The 26,135-nt window shown below is 45.3% G+C and overlaps 1 long non-coding RNA gene across 1 annotated transcript in view; it reads left to right on the forward strand.

Annotated features, from left to right (window-relative positions):
• Positions 1–13,766: 13,766 nt before the first annotated feature.
• Positions 13,767–26,135, forward strand: part of LOC142073224 (uncharacterized) — a 56,549-nt gene continuing 44,180 nt past the window's right edge. Inside the window, exon 1 of the long non-coding RNA XR_012669990.1 lies at positions 13,767–13,888. This is a non-coding gene — a long non-coding RNA (uncharacterized LOC142073224). The remainder of the gene's footprint in view (positions 13,889–26,135) is intronic.

Here is a 26,135-nt window from a genome sequence, read left to right on the forward strand (position 1 = left end):
TAAATGCATTTTCCATGGAAAAACATTCAGTTGGATAATTTTTGACCAGCTTTAGCCCTGATTCAAAGCATTCCAACGTGGTCCTAAATCCAATTGACTTCAATGGCTTCCACTTAGGCATGTGTGTAAATGCTTTGCCGAATTGGGTCAAAAGCACTGAGAAACTGCTTATCATTGAGCCTATCTCAAGACCATGTATCAAAAGGAGGTTGGATAACAGTCTGTCTTGGAGGGTTTAGACCCATCAAATCCTGCATCTTGGCAGGGGGTTAGACTAGATGACCCTGGTGGTCCCTTCGAACCCTACGGTTCTATGATTCTACCCACCATGATTCTGGCCAAGGAGTCTGAACCGGGCTCAGAACCTGGCCATGCTGCATACTAATAAATGATAACAGTGAATTTGTCTTTTCTCAGCCCTTCCCAACTGAAAATCTCTATGCATTTGACAGACATTATTCATGCATTAAGCTCCATGATGCAGTATGAGGTGTCAGTGTCACTACCTCAAACTGAGGCACAGAGAGGTGAAGTGACTTGCCCGAGCTTCAGGCATGTTCACACTACAAACTTTTGCCAACCCAAGTTATGTCAGCATAAAGCTGCCCTAGTTAGTACATCACTTGTGGGCGTGCATACTTGGCTCCTTGTGTCAATGCTTGTGACAGTGCAGGGAGCGAACCGGTGAGCCTGCACTCTGATCACACAGATGTTAATTAGTTCCCCTTGGGAAAGCTGACAGAGATAATAAGACAATCAGGCTGGCCCGCTGGATGGGATAGGGAGTCAATTAGCCCATCAGCCCAAGGCTGATAAAGAGGCAGGAAGGAAGTGCCAAAGGGAGAGAGGGGACCAGCGCTAGTTGGGTCCAGTTACATGGTGGCCTTGTGGGACTGAGACCTCTGTTCCCCTCAGGTCCTGGGGAGAGGGGCAAAAACCATGGTGGTGCGGTAAATAGACCGATTGTTGCACAGGGATTGTTGTGGAAATGGTAGTGGGAACTTAAAATAAAATGGTTTGGTGAAGGCACAACCACTGCAGTCTGTGCCGTTTCTGAGGGGAAGAAGACGGGAGAGTAGCCATGCCCCATGACAGCACTGCAAACACTCACCAGGAGTACTTGTTTCGATGCACAGTGTGGTGCACCATGGGTGGGTACCTCACTGTGCAACTTGCCACCATCCAGTGCACATCATTTGGGAAGTTTGGCAATGCATGGTGGGGCCAGAAACAAGTTGTGCACGGGTGACTGGGACTGCAGGGTCAAGTTTCCATCATGCAACTTTCTCCCCTCCCCAGTAGTGCCATCTTTTCCCCATAATTTTCACACCTGTTCTGAAAATCCCACAAACCCACATAGGATTTGTCACTGTCCGCCATCTCTGACGGAAGCATGGAGCCTGTGCAGCTCTGCACTATTGTCATGAGCATTTCAAGCAGAGGATGCATGATCCTCCAGTATTTGCAGAGCTGAAAGAAGAACCGTGGGGGAACATGACGATTTCCTGGAGGGCAGCTGGCTGTGGGAAAGAGCAAGAAGCAGGTCAGGATTGTTGGTGACACCCATGCAACAGCTGCAAACAGTGGAGAGTTGCTTCTGGGCCCAAGAAACGAGCACTGACTGTGGGATCACATCATAACGCAGGCTTGGGATGATGATGGCTGCTGAACTTTTGGATGTGCAAGACCACATTCCTGGAGCTGCATGCTGAGCTCCAAGCCCTCTATTCACGGTCTGATGCAGCACTGGCTTGTAGGATCTCACTGAACATCATGAGTCCTTTTCCTTATCCTCCTTATCCGGCTCAGGCGTTCTGCAGGTATGGCAGTGGATCTCCTCAAGGCAGCAACAGCAGCACAGAGTTTTAAAGGGGAGTAGGGGGGCTTCCAGTCTGCAAGACCCTGGGTGATGGAGTTCATAGTTGTGACCAGAATGGTCAATGTTGGGCATTGTGGGACAGCTGCTGAAGGACTGCTAGGCTCAACATAGATAATTCAGTATCTAATTTGCCCTGCATTGACCTCAATGCATGGACCATGGCTCAACACCGCTTGGGGAGGTGATGTTACTATGCCAGCATAATGGAAAGTTTACGTCAGTGGGGACAAATTTAAGTGTGGACACATGTACACCTAGCTCAATGCACGGCAGCTTATGTTGACCTAACTTTGTAATGTAGTTTAGGCCTAACATAGTAAATAAGTGCAAGGGCTGGGATTAGATCCCAGGAAGTAGAACCCCCTCTTGAGCTGTAGCTGCTCCATTCATGAGGCTGTGCTTCCTCCAATAGCCCAAAGGGACAGCATAGCCTTCGCCATCCCTGGGGGGCTGGGCATTCTGCCAGCCTCTATGGATCCATTGAGACTGAGGACCAGCTTAATAGCCCCTGCCGCATTCAGACACTCGCTGACAAACTAGTGATTGCTGATACTCAAGAAGCATGTTTTATTCATGCCAAAAAGTGCTCTTTTGGCTGTGTCTCTATCAAGCAAATGAAACACAGAATGGGTCAGTGGGGTTCATCCCAGGGAATAATCTGTCTCCCTTAGGGAAGTGCTATGCAATGCCCCTAAGTCCTTATTGATATTTAATGGCATGAGTTTGATTCCGAAGCACCACCTGTGCACTGAATTTGTGTAGTCTCTGCATTGCTCTCTGGCATCTGTTGCTGAGGGAAAGGATTTCACCAACGCAGCCCCAAACCTCTCTCATAATGGGTTGCTAATCCTTACCCACTGCATCACATTTGCCAGCTGAATTCCCAGGGGCCTGAAACATGCCTTCCTCCTCAAGATGTTTTCTGGCAGCTTGGCAGTTGCAGGGATCCCCCTGGGAAATGGAGCAGTGACTGCGATAATAACCACCGAGCGACCCCTCCCTCCTGATAAAAAAGCAGTTGGCAGCCGGAGTGATACGCACATTACTGGATTTATATGAAGTGCTGCTGAGCAAGAAAGATTTGAGAGGCTTTAACAGCTTGATCGGACTGAGGGATGATCTCAGGACATTGGCTCGTGCCTCTGAAGGGGGCAAGAGCTTTAAAGCAACAGTACAGGAGACACTTTCAGAAGGCGAAAGTAAGTGTCCCAGCCTGTCCCCTGGAGAACTCTAAAGAGCCCCAGAGTGATGATGGGAGCAGTAGGCGCTTCGATGAGCTGTAAGGCCTTGTGCACGCTAGGAACTTAGTACTAAGTTCCCAGCAGTTGCATTCGATGGCATGGTGGTTTGGTGCCTACACCCTGGCTACTATGACTACAGCTGCACCAGGTCTGAAACATGGGTATAGGCTTCTCTAATGTAGGCTCACCTAAGGGATATGTCTCTTACCTAAAATTCATAGAGGAAGCAAGTGTTTGTAGGTTGTTTTTTATCTAGAAATCATGGTTCTAAGTGACTTGGCCTGGGAGGGGATCTTGTTCCTGCTGGAGTTACTAGCATTTCACTGATGTTTAAAGAGAATGCTTCGTGTTAGTTTGCCTTTTAATACGGGGGTGAATTTCAGGGAGGCTGTGTGTCTGATAGTGTTGGCTCGAGCCAAGCCATGCACCTCTCTGCCAATACACCTGGATCCTGATCTGCAGCACTGCCTGCAGTTAGCACCCACTCAACTCTGCCAATAGAACTTGCTCTTGATCTGCAGCTCCCCTCTGCTATTCTAGACCTGGGCTTTCCCCAGGCAGCTCTGCTGATGCATCCTGTACTACAGGCCCCTTTGCTGCGGTTCTCCACCCAGCTCTGCCAATATACTTTAGTCTCAACCTGCAGCATCGCTTGTATCAAGTCATGGGCTCTTCTTCAGCAAATTCGGCTGCTAATAATATAGAGTGCTGCCAGAATGTGTTTGAATAAACTTCCACTGGGGACTGGGCAAGGGGGACCCGCCAGACTCCTCCCTTGTGACCAGTGGCCAGATTAAGACAAGATCTCCAGAGGTGAGAAGCTGATGCGTTAACCCCTTCTGGGGTTACACACCCCCTCAGAAAAAGCTTTTAACAGGTCACCCAATAAAAAGCAGCCGCAAAAACATTCCCTTATCTGTTCTGCCATGCCTGAGCTCTGTAATATAGCTGATTCCTGCGAACCCACTCAAACAAGTTTATCTGTGTTCAAGGAATAGTCGTAGAGTGAGATTGCGATGTAATTACCTTCTCACAAACCTGAACTGGAAATCTTCACATCCAGTCATTAGCTTTAAGACAGCCAGACAGGCAATTATACATGAATAAATGTCTGAGAAATGAATCCCGGTGACTCTCAGCGCCGACTAAGCTCAGAATCTTAGGCACAGCAGCAAGCTGTCTGGCAGGGCCCAACTGTGCCTGGCTTTCCTTGTGCCAACTCCATTCTAGCAGCCTGGGCTGCACCAAGAAGCACGGTGGGATCCAAGACCCCAGGCTGCCATTGTGCATGGTGCAGGTCACCTGTCTGGCTTTCCTGTGGGCTCAGATGTAGCAGTGCCTGGCCTGAGGCTACAACACCTACAGCGTACTTCACTCTTAGAGGAAGGGGAAAGGTGACTGGAAGTTCAGCTGGTTTCTCTGTAGGTTTATAAATCCTAATGCTGAGCATATGAACCCTTACAAGCAGGTAGGCAATTAAACATGCAAGACTTTGTTACAGGGAAGGCAGCAGCTACCCAGTTATGGTGCACAGACAAAGAGCCAGAACACTTGGGGGTTTGGTGCCCAGCTCTGCCACTGACTCACTCGGTGGCCTTGGGAAAGTCACATACGGACAGATTTCCATAAGAGTTCAGGGCTTGATTTTCCAGTGCGCCACATGTACAAGTGCAGCCCAATTTTCAGAGCAGCGCAGCACCCAGCAACTCCCCAGGGGGCACTTATGGCCAGATGTTCAGAACAGCTCTCCACCCAAGGTGCCCATCAACTTTAGCCTCTAGGTGCCTCTGGAGAGTTGGAAAAATACTTCTCTCCCACCTTTGTGCCCCCCTCCCCCCGAAACGGGCAACAATCTGTATTTATATTTCCCTGTAGCTATTATTTTGAAAACCACTTTACAAACTGGACTAGGACATTCTTCTGATTTTGTCCTCTTTCCTTTGCTCAGACATTGACCTCACCCCCGACTGACCCATCATACGGGAGTGAAATGAGCCCAAGTCACTCGTTTGCTTTGTTTCCTAGCTTGTCTATCGGAATCTCCAGGGATGTCAGCACATGGTCCTGGAAATAGCCTCAAATCACCTGCAATTGCGGAACCAGCAGGGGGTGCACAGCCAGCACTGTTTTTTGGGGGAGGGGGGGAGGGGCTTACAGAACCGGTGGCTTGTTTTTCATTTTGACATTTAGGTGGCTATTTTATTGTATGTGATTATTTACTTAACAAAACACACATATTTGTAACCCAGAGGCCATTCCCCACTGGGGGGCTGGAATAACCATTTTTAACAGCACAGGAGATCAAACTTTGGGAGTAAATGCCTTTGACAGAGCCCTTTAAAGGGGGAGACGTAGCTGAAAAGATTGTTTGATTGTTTCCTGGTTGTGAAAACAGTCAGCTGGTTATACTGAGAAAGAGAGAGAGGAGTGGAAGGTGGGGGTTAGGGACTGCTGCGGATGGGAATTACATTGCTGGCATCAGATTTTTTCATATGGATGCCTGGATTCCAGTTGTTCATGGGTGGCCAGGTCTCCCTTATCTCACAGGGGAGGGTACTTCCTGGTTCCAGTGCCTCCCCTAGGTCCCTAAATAAAACAGCCCCAGCTATCGATCTTTGTTTTACATTGTTGCCTTGAACTATAATTTTGCTGTAGTACTGTCTGGCAAGGGAAGGGACTTCATGATAGGCCTTCTTTCTCCTTACTCTCCACCCTTCTGAAAGGCCGTGTTCCTCTGAGGGCTGTGCATGAGGGCTGACCCTATTTTTGCACACTGATTAGTGGAGAAGGTCTAGGATGATTCTCACTACTAATCCATGTGCAGAAAGATCCTGTCAAATTATGGTACCATCACAGTCCAGGTAACATGCACACTCATTCCATCCCAAACCATTAGAAGATTAAAACCAGACCTTTGATACAAACATGCTCCATCCTCATGCAGCTTCAGCGCCAGGCCCAAGAGCCATGATAAAACCAGTGTCTCCGAGAAATTAACAGTGCTAAAATATCTTAGACTAACCCCACAAAAAACAGCATCCGGCACACCAAGGAAAAAACAGACTGGAAGCAGTAAGAAGCTAAATTGCTACAGAACCCGGTACAGACATTAGCAGATGATCTTTCTACACTGGAATACACAAAAACTCTGCCAGATCCTCACTTACAGCTGATCCAAAGCTCAGTGAAATGAAGGAGATTCTTTCTGTTGACTTCAGTGGGCTTTGGATAAGGCCCTAAATGCAGAATCAATGACCAGAAATAAGTGGGAGACATAAGGCCCACTGAGAAATTAAAGTGAGTGAATAGTTCACAGAAAATAATTTATCTGGTGGTGACTCTAGCCACGTTTTTAAGCCTGTAGGATATCCGTGAGCAGACAGAAATTTCCTCATCATCTGAATTTATGGGACAAATTTTTTCTTCACAAATACTTCACAGGGTATGCTCAGGACTTGCTATTCAATGTTCAAGCTGCGTCACTTGTGATTGGTCACCTAGCTGGCAAGTCACATGATATTATTTCTGTTCCTTGATTGGATGAACATGACTCATATAATCAGAAGGAGGGTGAAGAAATCATGAAGATGGCAGGGCCTTGTCTCCCTGGGAAGAGGAGCAGTTTCAGGAGAAGGAGCTGATAAGTGGAATTAGGGAATTTTAGAACTTTCTTTTTTCTTTTCTGGGCCACACAGGCCTTGCCTGAGATATCGTTCCTATGAAAAATTAGGTCACTGCAAGATTTAGTGGCTGGATTTGGAGCGTGCATTTAATTTTCTATCATCATGTTAATATAAAATAATATCATGTGAGTGCACGTTCCTAGAATTGCCCAGGCCGATCATTTTCTTGCTTGTTGCATCCTCTCTTGACTAAGGGTCTGGTAAGAGACGAGGGACCTTGTTTCCCTGGTGTTACATCCCATATGAGATATTCTGACATAATGTTTGATGGTGGTAGTGTTCCCAGTCAGGAATCAGGACCACATTGTGCTAGGCTCTATATGCAGATATGAAAAAAAGACAGTCCCTGCTTCAAAGAGCTTACTGTCTTTTATAACAGAAAAGAGGTGGATAAAGAACACACAGCACCCAGATGGGAGAGTGTAGGGGAACAATAAAATGATTAAGATTAGTGTAATAAACAATGGTCACACTATCTGCCTGGCCATTGTCAGTTGCTTAGTGGACATCACAGGATAGGTGTGTTTTAAGGAGGGATTTCAATGAGGATAGCATAGTGGCTTTGTGAATTTTTACAGGGAGGGCCCCTTCCATGGCAAAGTGGAGAGAAATGGTGCATAACTTTGGAGAAGTAAGAGAAATAGCAGAGCTAGGGTTGGACTGCTGCTGGAGTAGATATGATGAATAGTCCCCAATGAATATATGGTACAGAAAAACTTTGCCACTGGGATCCCAGATGACGGGAAGACACTTGGTTGCACCTTAGCAACACTTGTATCTCTTCCATGCCACTTATCCAAACGAATCAAGGTCCTCAATGCCAAACCAAACATCAAATAAACGGTGTCAGTGCAAGATTGTAAGGTGCTATTTCTTCTGGGGACTAAGCAAGCTGCCCCTGCAGCACTCTTCCCAGCTCTGCTGGCCCAAGGTGTGTTGACCCAGGAGTCCCTTTCAGACAAAGCAGAAAGACCTGCCAAGCAGTCAGCAAAAGTTCCAATCCACAGTGCTGCTGCAGATGGGGCTCAGCAGAGATATTGCATGATATGTGGCTTAGGCATAGAACACCAGTTGTACTGTACAAGTCGCACTGTGTGCTGTAGTGTGGTGAGCTGTAGGCCTCACCACGTGTGAAGAGATGTCCAATCAGACATGACTTCAGACTTCAGAAGGCGTAGGCCAGTCTGGGAGTCTAATGTACTGCATGTTGGAATCAGAGTCCAAGCAGGTCCGTCACTCCCCAGACTAGCAGAGGCCAGCAATGCTGTGCAGGAAGCATGTTTAGCCCTTAGGAATGAAGGGGAAGCACTGCATTGCTCTCTGAGATCCTCCGTGTCGGACTCAAGAGCAATACTGATATCTCTGGAGGGAGTTTCATCCTGACTTTAGCCATGAGGATGTTATGATTTTACAAACCATATACACAGAAAGCACTTCTCCTGCCACTGAGGCCTATGACTATTTAGGAATCATAGAGTCATAGAATTTAAGGCCAGAAGGGGCCACCAGATCATCCAGACTGACCTCTTGTCTATCACAGGCCACCACCACCACCACCACCATCAATCTGGAAGAACAAGTTTTGTATTTTAAATCCAACTTCGGCCTAGCAAGGGTGTCTGTGTACAGCTGCTCCATTGCAGGAGCAAATTGGAGATGGCTCCACCATCCCTGGGGCAGGAGCCTGCCTTGCCATGGTTAGCACTCAGCTTATCTCTGGGGGACTCATCTAATATATGAGCATGTTGCTGACTGACAGCTGTTTGCCACTATGGCTGGAGGGCTTATGCTGGCTCATTAAGGGAGCCATCCTCTTCCCCTGATCCATTAACAGGGTGCCGCACCCTTTGTCTGCCATATATACAGTGCTGCTGCTTCCCAGTGTACTCCCCGTGCTGATTCTTCAAACATGTCTTCTGTACCCTTGGGCAATTGAGAAATATGTAAATGCCAATCTTATTTGCAATGCAATAATGTCTGGAGACACCAAGGTCATTATGTATTAACCTGACAATGACACTATTTAATCTTCCCGAGAGGTAGGAATCAAAGAGGAAAATATATCAAGCCCATTCCCAGGAGTGTGTCCTGTATTTGTGGGTTTATAATCACAAGAATGCAGTCTGTGTTTATACTTCCGTGAGTTAGCAAAGGGCCTTTATTACAGGGTTGTTTATTCAGAGGTTAATGCCTCAGCTGTAAGATACCCACCTCGAGGGGGAAAAGATTGTTCTGTCTTCACCAGTGATGGCTGACCTTTCAAAACTTTGGAGGTTCAGATAAGCACCCAAAAGTTTAGTTGCTTATCTAAATTTCTTTAAACATCTTCCACTTGAACAAATAGATCTGGAAGTCCTGCAGAATCTTCTTGCGGCACACCTGCTTTTGGACAGAACTCAACAATGCAGTCACCCTCCCTATCCACACACATTTTTAAAAGTTTACCAGATTTATTGGTTTTGAGTCCCGCACAAAGCCTGGATAAAGGATTTGGCCCTGGGCTTATTTTAGTCACATTATTTTATGCAGCTCTAGTCTCCACATTCATTCAGTCAAAGGTCTCTCTCCGAACACTGTCAGTTAGCTGTGATGGTGGATTTTGTTCTGTAGACTCTTGTCTGCTAGGAGTTGAATACCCTGATGCAACACACTTCACATTGGTCCCCAAACAGCCTAGAGTTGGTAATATCTTTGGTTACTGGTCAGAATTCAAGCCAGTGACTTAGAGCTGAAGACTTTGTCCCCCATTACCAAACCCTAGAGCTATCCAGGTCCCCTTCAAAGCTTTCCCTACCCTGGTTAGGAATTATGATGGATAATGTTTCCCTGTACATTTTCAGGAATTTCTTTCAGTGTTTTTTGCTGTCACAGGTTGGTAGCTATGACCTCACTACATGGAAATAAGACTGATTAGATGGAAAGATGGACTCTTGATAGGAGCTGGACACAGAGTGTGTGCAGGGGACTTTTCATATTGGATTGTGTGTGTGGGGGGGGGGGGTTGTTCATTTGCTGCTTAATAATAACATCCCAAGACTCACTCCTATCAGGTTTCGAAGCTTCCGAGTTCAAAAAGAAAAGAGTAATAAATATTGAAGCAACAAAGCATATTTCCATATCAGATAGGCACAAATACAATGGGCTCAAGGATAAAGTCCTCTGTGTTACATTCCCAGACTCGTGTCACTCTAAAACTTCTGCTTTTCTGGCAGCTAGGTCCTCTTTCCTCTGAGCTTTCCACCAGACTGATTAGACCCTGAGACACTGAGCTTTTGTGTTAGAGCTTGTAACAGACATGAAGTGCCAGCACACCTGCCCTGAGTTACCACCACATATAAAACAGAAAGACAGTTAAGGATTTTGTCCCTGCCCTCGATCAGTTTTGAGGAATATCAGTCATCAGTCGGATCACTGAAATTACTGAGAAGGAAAGATCTGCATGACCATGCCTGAAAATGCAGGTTAATCTAACCTTTCCCCCGAATTGAGATTGTATCAGAGAAAATTAAACTGATGCTGCACACGATTTTAGCCAGACTTTCCAATGCCCTTTGCTGGTCCCGGTCTGAAAGCTCCTGTCTGGTTTTCAGTGTACACATGGAAATGATTCTGATCCCATCCTCCACACAAATATCAGGAGAATTCTTCCAGGCTAATGTGATTACAAAGGAGACCAAAAAGGGAGATGGAGTCTGAGAGACAAAGCTCTTGGTTAAACAACATAGATGTCTCAAATATTTGCCAACATTTGCGAACACAAATATTTACACCGGCAGCAAAAGCCAAGGCATATTTTCACTTCAAGATATATTGAATGTTTCCTTGAGCGTGCAGGATTCAGAAAGAGCTCTTATATCACTCGCCGGCTCATTTTCCAGGCCACTGAATGCACTCACTTATTTGGCAAATCTCGTCATTAACAGTTTTTCCTCGTCTGATTTTACTGTCTCTCCTGCTTTCCCTGAGAACCCTGTGCAGGGAGAGAGAACCAAGGCATTTTTCTCTAGCAATCAAAATCGTGCCTCAAATTGCAAAATCCCAATGTCGGAGCTAGCTATTTGTGACCTTGCATGCTTCATTCTGATCCAGTCTTTCTTGAGGGGACAGGTGCATTCAAACACTGATCAAAGTCACATGTCCAAGTCAATGGAGTATAGCACTAGAGAATTTGGCCCAGCATGAGTTTGCTTGATCTGTAGCCTAGTCCTTAGCATAGCTAGGTTCTGATCAGAAGAGATCCAGAACTGGAGCACCAGGGCTGACCCCTGTGTCTGTCGGCTCTCCAAGGTCTGCAAGAAGAACAGCCTCATTGGAAGAAGGCCATTACTGAGGAAGCTATGCTGGGGCCCTTGGGTCTGGCTAGCATGTCTGGTTATGGCCCCATACTAATGGTGTCTCTTTTGGAGAAGTGCCTTTGTGATTGGAGAATCACCCCTGCTGCTGCCAGTGTTATGGCTCTTGACCCACTTTGTGTACGTGCAATGCCTCTGATGCTCGAGTGCTGCAGGAGAGAGCTCTGAACCTTCTCAGGCAGCTGCGCTCCCCTTATAAAACAGTATATTGTTCTAATAATAAACGGGAGGCTTATTTACAGTCTCAAACACTGGAAAAGTAAACAGGGGAAGCTGCAAGCAGTTCCCTGGCTGAAAATCGTAGGGATTAAACTGTGGTAATAAAACTTCAGTCAGTTCCCTCAAATCAAGGGGGATTAAGCGAGGCCATGGTCAGTCAGGCCTCAATCAAGTAACGGGAACACTAGGCCCACAGTAATGGCAAAAGCACATCAGAACAGAAATTTAGAAATGGTTGGCCAAATGAAGCTGTGGTATGGTGCAAAGCAATTAACTTGTATAAAAAGTGGAATGTTCCTAGAAATCATAATCCCCTCCCAAGCTGTTTTGCTTGTAAAAACAGCACAGATGTATCTTGCATTGGTAAGTGACAGCAGCTTATCAGGGCTGCTTCTGCAGAGAAAGAGCTAAAATGGCTACTGCTAACCCTGCAGGTCCCATGGGGTACACCTAGCCAACCAGGGAACACAAGCCAATACCCTGGGACTGAAACCACATGGCTTGATTCAAACCTTGAAAATTCACTGCAAAAAACCTGCACTGACATCCAAACAGTGGGAAAAATTATTATGCCCAGTTTGGTGAAGATATTTTATGAATGTGAAAAATTGGGTCAGAATGCTACATTTTCTCGGATTTCAGTACACATAAAAAAGCACCCCAGTTTGAGAGCTTGCAATTTTACTGCAACTATCTTGCACAGGCCTAGAAAAAGTTCATTGGCAAAGCTTTTTGAGGGGTGGGGGCACTGAGGAATATCAAGGTGTGCAGGTCGGGACAAAGGGACGTTGGCAGAGCTGGTTGGGTGCCCAGGACTAGAATAACAGGGAATGCTGCAGATCAAGACTGAGGTGCTTAGTCCCAGGACTGGAAGTGCAAGGGCGACTGTAGGTCTAGTATTGAGATACATTGGTAGAGCAGCTAGAGGAAGCTTGCCTAACACCTTCCCACTTGATGGCTGTCTTTGTCTGGCACTATCAGCCCTGTGCTTCACAACAGAACTCAGATTGGCACTAGAATTCACACCCAAAAATGCAAAAAGGAATGCACAGACCTGACACATTTCCAGTGCAGCTCGTATTCAAGAGGTGTTTCTATGCCTCAGATAAGATAATTGAAATAAGGTGATTCCTCAGATTCTGTACACTTCTACGGCCTGCCATTAATTAACCCTTTTCATACATGATTGAGGGCTGAGAAATAAATATAGCAATAAACAGATGATCCCAGGCTAAATTAGGCCCCATCTCTGTGGTTCACTGCATGGGAAGGACATGGGAGAAGCAGACACATTGATCTGGCTGTTGGTTTATGAAGCAGAAAGCAGACTCTGATGGTTTTTCTCATACCACCCCCAAGCCAGGTCAGCAAGTTATGACAGCAAATGTCCCCTGGGAAAACAGCTGGGTACTGCAGAGGCAGCTTCCATTGAGCTCAAGCCCATTTGAATTCTCCCTTATTATGTTTATATTTTCATTTTGTTTTCAAGTTAGAACTTTGTTGTTTCCAGGAGAAGGGGTCCCCACCCCAGAAATGAACTTGCAGGATGCCGTACCATTCTCCTGCTATGCCCCCAGAATTGGGAAGCTATAAATAAGGCACTTTGGAGAGAAAGACAGGGAAACACAATTTAACTCCAGTGAAATGCATTGAACATGGAGAGCTTCTTTGGAAGGGCATTGAAAATTGGAAAATACATTGCTCAAAAGATAGGGTCTGATCCTTTTGACTATGGACAATGGGGGGCATGTGTGATTGTGTATGGACTGTTTATGGAGTCTGGAGAATGAAATCCTGGTTAGGGTCAGGAGAATGAACTTAGAACCAGTCAGGACATCTGGCAGATAAAGAAGCCTTTTGAGGAGCTGAAAATGGTTAATTCTAGTATGGATGTATATTTGCTTTGGTTTTCTTTGCATAGGTCTACTAGCTCCCTTGAAAGATGTGAAAGGATAATTTCTGAAATACTGGAGAAACTCTGTCCCTAAGTTGTCTTCAGCAAGTCCCAGACCAGGAAGAAGTAGAAATCTCTGGAGAAAAGCCAGCCCTTGTGCATCCAAAAAGGTTCTGATAGCGCTTTGTATGAACTTTTGGTTGCCCCTCTGATTGAAATGTCCAAACCCATCACAAGTCCAAGCAACTGCTGGGTGCAGAGAATGGCTGCTGATTTTGCCTGAACAGCTTCTAACTCATTGCCTTAAATAGCACTCTTGTCATAAATATAAAGGGAAGGGTAACCACCTTTCTGTATACAGTGCTATAAAATCTCTCCTGGCCAGAGGCAACATCCTGTTACCTGTAAAGGGTTAAGAAGCTCAGCTAACCTGGCTGGCATCTGACCAAAAGAACCAATAAGGGAACAGGATACTTTCAAATCTTGGGGAGAGGGGAAAGGCTTTTGTTTGTGCTCTTTGTTTATGTGTTCGTTCTCTCTTGGGACTGAGAGAGGCCAGACAGAAATCCATCTTCTTCAACCCATCCTAATCCAAGTCTCCAATATTGCAACCAGTATAGGTAAGCCAGGCAAGGTGGATGAGTTTATCTTTTGTTTTATGTGGATTTTCCCTGTGTTAAGAGGGAGGTTTATTCCTGTTTTCTGTAACTTTAAGGTTTTTCCCAGAGGAGGATCCTCTGTGTTTTGAATCTGAATACCCTGTAAAGTATTTTCCATCCTGATTTTACAGAGGTGATTCTTTTACCTTTTCTTTAATTAATATTCTTCTTTTAAGAACCTGATTGATTTTTCATTGTTCTTAAGATCCAAGGGTTTGGGTCTGTGTTCATCTGTACAAATTGGTGAGGGTTCTTATCAAGCCTTCCCCAGGAAAGGGGGTGTAGGGCTTGGGGGGATATTTTGAGGAAAGAGGTCTCCAAGTGGTCTCTTTCCCTGTTCTTTGTTTAAAACGCTTGGTGGTGGCAGCATACTGTTCAAGGCCAAGGCAAAGTTTGTACCTTGGGGAAGTTTTTAACCTAAACTGGTAAGAATAAGCTTAGGGGGGTCTTTCATGTGGGTCCCCACATCTGTACCCTAGAGTTCAGAGTGGGGAAGGAACCCTGACAGCTCTGGAGAACCCAGAGTAGAAAAAGTGGTAGATCAAACCATGTGTTATTCTAGTCTGTTGTTCGATAAACAGTGCCTAAGAAGGAAGCCATTGCTTTCATTATTATGAAATTTAAATAGCTCTCTGAGTCAATAAGAGAACAACTCCTCACAGTACCCAATGGGCGTAATGATGTCCCATGCAAACTAACAAAAAGTAGCCAGAGACAAACACCAGCTCTTCTGGGCCACAACCACAATGTTCATAAGTTAATTCCCTATAGTTTGGCCCTTCATATTAGACCTGAAAATGAAGCATAAAAACCCTCTTTTTCGTCTCACAGAAAAGAGCAATGACGCAAGGAAGTACCATTACCAACCCCACCAGCCTTTAGTGTTTATAATTTAAATTAAGAGAAGGGAATGAGGCAAAGGTCCCATTTATCATGCACTTTTCCAGAATACACCTTCAAAGTCTACGAGTTGGGACTGGCTGATCTTTACAGGGCTCTGTTTCCTTTTACTAACATAAAGGGAGGGAGGGGGGAGAGGAAGAAGGTTGTATTGTGTCCAAAAAAACAAGCTGTTCACTTTTTCTCTCTCTTTTTTTGTTCTAAAGCTGTTGTCAAGCAATTAAGCGAGGACGACACGCTGTATAAACATGGCACCAGCAGGGTGTTTGGAATTCTGCTGACTCTGGACTTTCCATGCAGGAGGGGAGGAGGGAGAGAGAGCAAAGGGCAAAGGGCGAAAGAGAAGACAGCATCTCTTTCCTGCCATGGTGTCCAAATTTGAAGTATCTTCCCAGCTGGAGTAAAGGAACTAGTACACTCTGTGCCATTTATTTTGCATTCTCCTCTCTGCTTTCCTTTTCATCTGTATACGTAAATGTGGTTTGCAACTGCAGACTTTGTTTTGGGTGGCTGAGAAATTGCACCACAAGCACAGCTGCCACGCCCGGCAAGTGGCGCCCTTCAGTATGCTCAGTCTTGAAGCAGAGTTCACTGGCGGGTCCGGGGACAGCAGCCAGGTGATAGATAACATGGCAGCGTATCACTGAATAGAATTTGGAGCCCTGCAGACTTGGGATGGCTGATAGAGCTTCACAGGGTATTAAGTTAGATACCAGCAGTGCAGGAACTGCACAGGCAGATGCAGGTGCCATTCTGTGTGGGTTAATAGTTCACAGAGCCTTAGCCACTGCTAGAACCTGTTTGACTGAAAGAGAAGTTGAGCGGGTCTGTAAGGTAAATTAATAACTATGGGCACTTCGGTAGCATATTTCATCCCAGAATTTCAAAGCACTTTAAAAACGTTAATTGATTAATCCTCACAACACCCTGTGAGGTAGGCAAGGGTTATTAATTATCCCCATTTTATAGATGGGGAAACTGAGGCATAGAAGGTGAAGTAACTTGGCCAGGGAGGTAGTGGTAGAACCAGATACAGAAGCCAGGATTTATGGCTCCTTTTCCTCATCTCTAACCATTAGATGACACTACCTTTCTTCCAGCTAATTACATTTTTAGAGTTTCAGTTGGGCTCTTTTTCTGAAGATTATGGGTCTGTAAACCTGGGCTGGAAATCTCTCAGCAATGTAGACCGGCTGTATCACGATATTTCTCACACTTTTTGCTTCTGACTAGAACTGCGAGCAGCAGCCCAGTCAGTCTGTGTGGGAGTATTTTGGCACATCCATTTCTGGTCTTGACTGGATTGATGTGCAGCACGGCATGCCGGGATGTGTAGTCTCCACAAACCACACTTCTGTATTGAAAATATGTAGCTACAATCTGCTCCATTCTCGGCAAATTAGATGCATCACTTGGTCTCCAGTAAGTGGCTCTCACGCAAAGACCCTGGAAGTTGATGGGAGCCTTTCCATTTACTTCAATGGGTTTGGATCAGGTCCCAAGCATGCAACTCTGCTGAAGAGAAATGAAGCAGACCGGTGATTCCTGTATGTCTGCGTGAAGTATCCCATTGAATACTATCATGTCATTATCTGTAATCATGATTCAGCTGTTTGTACAGTACTGCAATAATGGAATGCCCATAGCTTCATTATCCGATAACATGATTGTTACCACATCACAACTTGGTCATAGAGGGACACTCACCCATGGCAAATATAACACCATCAGGTGACTGAAGTTAGCTCCTGCATTTAGATTTCTATAAACAAGATTTTACAAAGCCCCAGATTAGACATGGACCAAAACTAGGATCTTGCCTCCAACTCCTTTCCACATCCCTGGATCCCAGTGCTGGGAGCATGTTTGGGGGAAAGTAAATTGAAATAGTCAGATCATTTCAGTTTGAATAATCAAAGGTATCATTACTAACACATGGAGGGGCTTGCAGTTTGTAGCTGTTGCTTTTCTAAATATGTGGGGACAAATTCACTCCCGATGTAGTCCCATTGCCTGTAGTGGAGTTATACCAGGGATGATGGGATTATTTATTTTTGTAACAGCATCCAAGAGTGTGCTTTCCAAAGCAAATAGAATGAGAAGGAAATCTCCCCATGCCACAGAGTTTAGGTCTAAATTCTGTACCTGACTGAGAGCAGCTATACTGCTGTGCCTATGCTGAGGTGATTTATGTCCATGGGCTCTGCATGGGCAACCAGATGCAGACCTGAGGCCTAATGTTAGATGTGATGCAGTTGCAGTGAGTTAGCGTAACAAATATTAGGTGGATGAGAAAAGTTACAAGAATGTGACCACACAGTTACTCAGTCTGAGTACCTACTTACACAACTTCGTGGCTCTGTTCCTTTTAAAAGAAATGTACTCCATAGAGATGATGCTCTTAGCCTTTTATTTGGTTTATATTTTTAATCTGCCAGTGTCCATTTAAATAGCGAACAGTAGCCATGAAGATGCAAAGGCTGAATATTCAAGCCCTGGCACATAAAGTGTTATGTGGTGATCTATTATTTTATACCCAGCCAACTCTGCTCACAAAGTCCCTGTATGTTTTCCTGAATCAAGTGCTACCCTTTGGGGCATCTCAAATGAGCTACCAGAAGATTTTAACCTTGCCACCATGATAAGAATAATAACAAAAAGCTGTCATGAAATGAGCATGAGTTCCCTTGGCATATGAGGTGGACTCAGAAGCTCTTGTAAGAATATGGAATCCTGCTTTCCTGGCTAAACATATTTAGTATTTGTGTGGAGGGTGGGTTGAGGAGGGAGCACTTTATGCAAAAGGCAAAGGTGTAGAATTTGAAGGTTGCCATGGATACAGGTCAGATGCCTTTGTTCTTGCATTGTGATGTAGCTTATGGAGATTAGAGACATGCCAGCTTTAAACAAAGATGAGGGGGATATTTTTGATGCTTGAAGGAGAATATTTTCACTTTCCTATCACAGTTTGAAGTGAAAGGCATTAAATAAAAGAAAGCTGTAGACTGAACTCATGAAGGAGAGTCTAGGAACTGGCTCGGATGAGTAGTGAGCATCAAGGGGAAGGCAAATGGGCACAGGCAGCCGTCTATGGCGTCACAAAGCCACTTGTCTTGCAGTAACTCAGCACTGATACCGAGTTTAATGTTTTCATCCATTGTGTCTGTGCGCACATGGGTCTATGCACGCTTTTTGTTTTCCCCTTCTGAAGTCCCCTCATGGGCTCTTTATACTCTCAGAATATTTGATGCTGAACTAAGGAGGAGGTTTCAAACCAGGATCCATATGGGGCCTGTCAGTTGTGACTGGATTCATTTTAAAGTCCTTGTTAAGTCCAACAAAAAGCCAAAGATTAGAACTGATACGCTGGCTTCTATCCAAGTGCTGATCCTTGAAGGCTGCCTCAAGACCGCCAGGCAACTCACTCATTCCTCCCTCAGTCTCTTCTCACTCTTCTTTTCCTTTCTAATTACTTCCCAAGCTTTAGTTTATTAGTATGCTTTTGAAACCTAGGTAACCAGAGCCACATACACTTTCTCTTCTTTGTGCCTCCCTGGTACCAATCAGCCAGTTTCTCTTGGTTGGTTCAGAAGGTCCAAGTCAGCATCTTGACCACCAACATCAAATACTTGGCAGAGCTGTGGCCCTTTGGGATAATGCTTTAAAACCAGCTATTAACTAGCAGATATGTTACTGGCAGCCAAATATCCATGTCTAAAAGAAAATCAACAGGACAGAGTCTGTTAACTTCGAACTGTGCTTCCTGTTCTGTGAGTTCAGGGCTAGCGTTTACAGTTCCTCTGTCCTTGATTTCATTGTTTCAGGGATGTTTTCATCAGAATGTAGCTATGCACCTTGTAAGGTCTGTCACTTACAATTGGGAAGCTAATAGGGTCTACCTGGAAAATCGGCAGCTATCTGTCTCTAGAACACCAATTATCATGGAATCTCGATAAGCATTAAACACTAAGTTACACATATGTAACAAATTCAAGGTCAATGGGACATTCTTGGGCAATAGCAACTTATTTGCAGTATCCAATGTAGATCCAGCAGTATATCCTCACTTGGAGAATCTGATCCTTCCACCAAGTCCTGAATATATCTGAACATCAGGAGCCATCGACTGAGTCCCCTCTCTCACTTTCTATATCACAAACCAAGCATCCCTATTTGAAAATAGCTAGTCATGCCCAAAGCTGTGCACTACATCCATACATGGAACGGCAGTTGTGACAGATTAGTATTATGTCTGTAAATGTTTATATCAATCTGCAGACTCCATTCTCTTTTGGGAGCACCATGTTGACTGTAAACTGTCCTGTGTTCTTCATTTTTTACAGTGTAGCTTCCATCTTTAACTACGACACCCCCAAAGTGTTAGGAGAAATCTTTACACCTAGTAGAGGGGCTAACAATGGGAAAACTATCAAGAGTCCTCAGTCTTGAGGACCCTCCATTCATATCGGTCTACCTGAAAACTTTAGGCTGGCTATAGCCCAGAGGAACCTCTTTTCAAAATGTAGACCCAAATGGTGGGGAAGGGGCTGGAGCTAAGCAGCTGATCTCCTGACGAGGAGTCCAGAACTCTATTTAAATGCCAGATCCTTTGAGCCAGGAGGCTGAAGTCTGAGCAGGAAGAGGAAAGTGTAATAGGATCATGGGACCCTGAAAGGACACTAACCAAAATCCAAAAGGCTTTTAGAGTGTTGAGGACACTGGAGGAAGAGGTTTTGTATTCAGGTTCTTGTTCTTTTTGTGTAGGTGTGTATCTCCTGTGCTTTGTCTGTGAGTAAAGAGTCTATGGTTAAGAAGTTTCTTTGCAAAGTCTTTGTGATCCTTGTTTTAATTTTCACAAGGTCTCCAAAGGGGTAAATAGTAAGAGTTCCCAGCTGGATGGAGCTTTGGGGAGAGCATGCTTAACTAGTGAGGAGATTAGCACTGGTCTTGATGGTCCACATCCCAAGAAGTGATACAAGACAGGGGGCCTCTTCCCTGGGAATGTGCCAGAGAAGATGGATTTAGACAGTGTTTGGACATTGTTTAGACCCAATAAGCTTAAAGGCCTGTGGGATCCAAAAGCTGAGTCCAGTTCAGCAGCCTGGTGACAATCCACAAAGGATTAGCACAGCCAAGGCTGTGACAGCAATTCACTCACATGCCTCCCATATAGATAAGGCTATATACATTCCATATAGTCATTCGGTGTTTGTAGGGTTTGTAAAAAGTTACTTTGCTCCACATCTGCCACTGGGGCTACATGCAACAGGAAGCCATAAAAACATTTGATATTGTATTGTTCATACATTAATTTAAAATATGTGACCATATATAAAATATGAGGTCAATGTTCATGCAGTTTAAATTAGACAGTAGGACAATATATTTTCAGTATGCTCTATGCAGTATAGGGCATGTTACGAATCGCAGCAGATAGATGTGAAATGTACCTGGGGTACATTTGGACTGGAAACAGCTTGCAAAGCCATTCAGTGAAATATCCGGAGTGTCAGGGAGGGAAATAGGTTTGCTGTCTTTGTCTTTTTTTGTGACTACTTTAACTCTAGGCTCTCTGTCCCTGGAGTCCCACAGTATATATGCAAAAAGAAAAGGAGTACTTGTGGCACCTTAGAGACAAACAAATTTATTTGAGCATAAGCTTTCGTGAGCTACAGCTCATTTCATGTAGCTCACGAAAGCTTATGCTCAAATAAATTTGTTAGTCGCTCAGGTGCCACAAGTACTCCTGTTCTTTTTACGAATACATACTAACACGGCTGCTACTCTGAAACCTGACAGTATATATGGTGACCCTCCACAGGCAGCATAAAAAGAAGCCAGCCCAGCCCATTCTTTATACTACTGTCATTTCACAAGTTCAGTGGCCCTTTAATGAAGAAGGGTATTAAAAGGAACCAAAATTTCCATTCACTCCTGCCAGCTTTAGACTCTCTGATAATCCCCCTGTGCAGGCGGGTTTGCAAAAAGGCTCCCAGCCATCATCCAGAAACTGCCAGCTCAGCATGCAAGCACACATAGAATGCACATACTGTACATTCAGGGGATTCACATGTACAAAAACATATGCAGTTATGTCCTTCATTCTGACCTGTATACGCCCTATTGTTTCAGTCCTGCCCTCCGTACCTCACACATATACAGCTCTGTCAATGGACCCCAAACCCAACCCGTAGCAATCTTTTTCTGTTTCAGTCTTGATCCTTGCATAATTCTTTCAATGCACCTCTATTCTTCCCTGCAGTTCCAGCTACTTTGCCAGTCTGGGGATCTCTATCCAGCTCTCCCCACGTACCTCAAAACTGACCTGCAGCATAAATCATTCCAAAGGGGTATTTTTCTTCTCCACATAGTCAGTCAGCATGTGCTGCATTTTCTCTTTGATTATATAATTTCTAGAGACCAATCAGACCTAAAGCCCAGGATCTGAGTCTCCTGGATCTGAATTCTGCAGCTCATCTCCTATCATTTCTTTCTAAAGGGGAAATAAACCCTCCACTATAGTGGAACATTCTGCAGGAAGGAAACCTCCCTCAATACTGCACCACATGCTCAGAAATCCATACTTTCCTGTAAGAGGGCCGACTACCTCCTGAGTTCCATCTTGTGGCCAGCGGTCACTCTGCAGTGTCTTGACTCTGTTTCCTCCCGCTTCAGGGCCCGTTAAGAACTCCTCTAGAGACTTTCTAGTGGCCAATAACGCCCCTCCTGGGGGTCTGGATTTATTAACATAAACAGTCCCAACCATCCTCAAGGTCCCAAAATATAGTCTGTCAACCCAATATATAGTTCATGGACCCAACACCGATTCAGCTCTGCCAGTCCTGCCTCTTCTTCAGTTCCAGCCTGCTTTCTATCAAGCAGCTACTCCAGCCCTTCTAACTGGAATCCTTCCCTGCTCTTCCCAGCAGGGGCACCCCAGTCTTCCTACCTGGAGTTCTTTCTTCTCCAGGAAAGGGTCCCACACCCTCCAGTCCTGGGTACACTCTAGATTTGAAAGGTCAACAGTCAAAAACCTCTGCTGTCCTGGCCTTCAGCCTTCTTCAGTGCTTATGCTCTGGCTCTGGCTTCCAGGCCCAAACCCTTCCCCCAGCTGGGTCTTTTTCAGGAGCCTCCTCTTTGCCACAGCTTCCTGCTGCTCTTATGGGCATACACGTCCTCCTCCATCAGGCCCCAGCAAAGCTGTTAATGCAGTAGAGGTGGGCTGGAACAGTTCCTTTTTAAACAGCCCAGTCCACCCTGTGACACGAGCCTAGAGCCACAGGATGTAAACCTCTTAGCAAAATCAAAGGAGCGTAGCATGCTGGGGAGTCTTGCATGCGGATTGGTGGGACAGCAGTAACCAGATTTATGATGTAATTTAATCTGTCCAATCATCTATTTTCTCCTACTTTGCCTCGTTTTTCAGTTATTCATTGGACAGCCAAGTAAGGAGCCCATTTATTTGGGGGTTTTTTTGTGACTGGGCCTGGCTGATGTGAGGAGCTTGTTACTAGAGACGGTCAGGGAATGTTTTTTATTTCTGCAATAATTTTTAATGAAAACTAAAACAAACAAACAAACAAAAAAACAACTTTTTGTTTCCTTTGAAAGTTTTCTTCAAAAATCTTCAGGATTTTGTCAAAACTCCCCAAACATTTGGTTTCAAGCTTTTTTTGGATTTTCAATAAAAACCTGAAAAAATGTGTCAAAAATGGACATTTCCAAAGCCAAACTTTTTCACTGAAACAAAGATTTGGAATGAAAAATGTCATGCAGCTCTACTCATTGCAGGCCAGCAAGCACCATTTCAATGCAATGTGAGGCCCTGGGGCAGCTCCACGAGACCCAGTCTGTGTGCATGAGGAAAACTGGCTTGGATAAAATCCAAACTGACCCAGACCTTTACCCGAAACCACCTTAAACATCAAAGCCCTGAAGTTTGAGACATTTCACTTCATTTTCCCCCCATTTTTCTTCTATTTTCGCTCCTAGCGCAGCAATCCTGGATTCTGTGACCAGGAACAGCAGCATCAAAATACGGCAGGAAGCCCTGTTCTCATTATATTCTCAGGCCAATCAGAAAGCCAGAAGCAGAGGAAATCTCCTGGTGAGACTTTTTTTAGGCCAGTTTGTCCAGGCTGGAGGTCTAAGACTTTACTGGGCTGGCTCCCCAAAATGGCTAAGCTGTGCCTGTTACTGGAGAACCCCGGTGAGTGTGAAACAGGCGGCTTTCGTTCTAAACTCTCCTAGTTCAAAGATTAGGCAGCAATGCAAACAAATGAAGCCAGTTGCTGGAGAGGACAGGAAGCAATTACAGACCACCCTGTAAAGGCAGGACAGCAAGCAGCTTGTGTGGCTGCTGCTGCTGTTTAAACAACAACAACCCCCAGCCCGCAGAGCAGGAACATCTTTGAAGAACAATGCTGGAGCGAAATGCACAAGGGAAGCCAAGAAGGGGGATTAGCCTGTACTGCCTCAAACCAAGAAAAGGACCTTAGGCCTCACCTCCTGGGGCTAGCAGAGTCTCATAGCAGAGGAGGGGACAAACATGATGGGTTAGTGATCTCAAAGTGAATCCAAACCTAGAACACATCATAATAGTGAATCCAGGGAGCGGGCTCATCTTGGTCAGGAAGCAGGGTGGCCGGTGGGACCCCTTTCCCATCTGTGGGACCATTTTCCAGGAGGATTTTTTGCAGGAAGGAGGAAGAAGATGTTTGCTCCAGGATATCCCAGCTCAGCCTGACAGCTGGTTCCCATTGGGCTCCGGACCAAAGGCAGTTAGTAGAAAGGGTGGGAGTGGGCAGGTGGGGAGGGGAAAGGGCACCAATAATGAAGAGGAGGAAGAAGAAGGATGAAAGGCACTTAAATGAGGAGGATGGAACTGAACCAGGAGGACACACAGTGGGAGAGACAAGCAAACCTTTGAAGCGCCTCTCTATGGGGAGCCCCCTTTAAACACTACACCATGCTGGTAAGGGTGGGGGAGGGGAATCTCGCTGAAAGTTATAAGAGCCTGGGAGCCCTGCTAAAGCTGACCTACCTCTCTCTGTCAATTACCCATTTTAAAAGCTCGCCCCATTTCCCAGGGGCCAGCCTGCCACAGGCCAGGGCCTGCTTCAGTTCCTCTTTTGTTCCTGACGGGAGTCAGATGGGGGCGGTATCATTAATGATAAAGGCAGAGTTGCTTCCATGGAGCCTGCAGTAGGTCAAGCCACTTCCCCTAGAAAACTAAAGCATGTGGGAGACCTGCCCTGGGATACAGAGCCTTTCAGCCTCAGTCTGGTTCCCGGTGAACAAAATCCACCATCAAATGGCATTAATTGCTCCCCCACTGCTCGTCACTGTCAGCAGACAGGACAAGCATTGGATAGTCCCTGGAGACTAACTCCCCTCCCACCCCAGGATGGAGGCACTCTGGCAAGGTCTAGCAGGAGAAGCTGTCACCGCTGCCTATACCTATAATAGAGGCATTCAGGCTCCATCCAAGGTTGTCAGTCTGACACCTTTCACTGGTGCCAAATTCACTTATCCCTTGCCTCCCCTCCAAAACTAGTTACAGACTGAAAGTAGAGACCTCACTCGGTGAACGATGCTTCTGCCTGGGGTTATATTTAGACACTGGAGTGCCCTGTAATTTCAGTTACTTTGTAAGGGGTTATTTCTATGACAAGCAGACAGTAGCACAGCTGTTTGGGGGCCATTCACCACCTCTGCCAGCACTGAAACTTGTTAGCAAGATTCACTCCAGGGGAAGATGATGGAGGAGAATAGTGCCTGAATGCAGCATCAACGGAGCAGCGAGACATCGGAAGCACCTCCAATAATCTTAGAAGAAATCCAACAGTGATTTTTCTCAATGACTCTGGTCTCTAATGAGGTTTCCTCACTTCCATAACCTGTGCAAAGGTTCATTAGTGAGAGCAGGGAATGGACCAACTCTCAGAGTCACCTGATGACAGACGTTTTATAAAGCGATTTTAAAGGTGGTGATGTCAAAAATGTTCAGCACAAAATTTGACCATTGTTCTAAACCACTGGAGAGTGTTGCTGATATCTACAGGCCAGACTGGCACAGCTCTGTGGAATGACTGAACACCAATTTATGCTAGCTGAGGATGTTGGCCTAAAGGTCTGCTAATAAGAATCCCATCACTCAGGAGCTGAGACATTGTTTTAAATACTGTAAATAATGTGTTTTTTTTAAAAAAAGTGTAAATAACGTTCACCATCTATGTAGGACCAGCAATATGATAAGCTTTGAGCTCTACTGATGAAAAGCAGTAGATAAGAGCTAGATATTGTATTAAGTGCTTTGAGATCCTCAGATAAAAAATGACACATACGTGCAAAACATTATTATTATTTCACTGTACTGAAACAACTATTCCCTGAAAAGAGCTGGTGTCACCGCTGTTGCTGTTGCACAAACAAGGAAGTGAACCCTGCAGAGCCATCTTGCCTTCTGCTCCTAGAGAAGCACCGGGTGAGAAAACAAGCAGCATTTGCCATCTGGAAAAGGCCACTATGGCAAGGAGAACGAATGTAATTTGGGAGTAGAGCTGGCTGAATTATTTGCTGTGAATAATATGCATTGATAATGTAGCTCTTGGTTTGCAAATCATTCACAAACCGTTCTGATTTCTGTGAACGTATTTGTTAGTCCTGTTTGCCAAACAGTTTGGATTAAATTGTGACCTAATCTTGCAAGGGTGTGCTGGTGGGGGGGGGGGGGGGGAAGGGATGAGAGGGTCATGCAAGGAGCCTCTTCCCTCTTGCATAGACTGTCCAAGGTCAGGTCATAACAACAGTTTCTGTGAGCAGGGTCTGCTCCGTCCCAGCTCACTTCAGGGAATGAATCACCTGGAAATGGGTGGGGAGGAGGTAAGGTGTAGGTCCTGCTCTCTCTCCACACCAGCACAGTGGGGCTGGTGTACCAGGAGGAGGAATCTGTGATATGCAGTCCCAGCAGAGCCAGTATTTCCTCTCCCCTTGTGTTCTTCTTAAGGCAGTGCAGCTGCACACCCCACCCTGCACAAAGCTACTGACAAATTGCCCAACTGAGCCCTTTATGCCAACAGTTTCCAGCCCAGAGGTTATTTGCGGATGGTTCACTTCAGTTATTGGTTATTCGTGACATGTGATTGGCCACCAACATCACATAGTATGATTTCTTGCTCCCTGGTTGAATGACTGAAACTTTGAAAACAAAATTACCACTAAGGAATGACACACAGTAGCAAATGGTGAGTAGCGAATAATGCATAAAGCAGCTTGGGCAGATGTGTACCCAAACGGAATAACGTTT

This window comes from Caretta caretta, chromosome 9, assembly GCF_965140235.1.
Source record: "Caretta caretta isolate rCarCar2 chromosome 9, rCarCar1.hap1, whole genome shotgun sequence".
Classification (NCBI taxonomy): Eukaryota; Metazoa; Chordata; order Testudines; family Cheloniidae; genus Caretta; species Caretta caretta.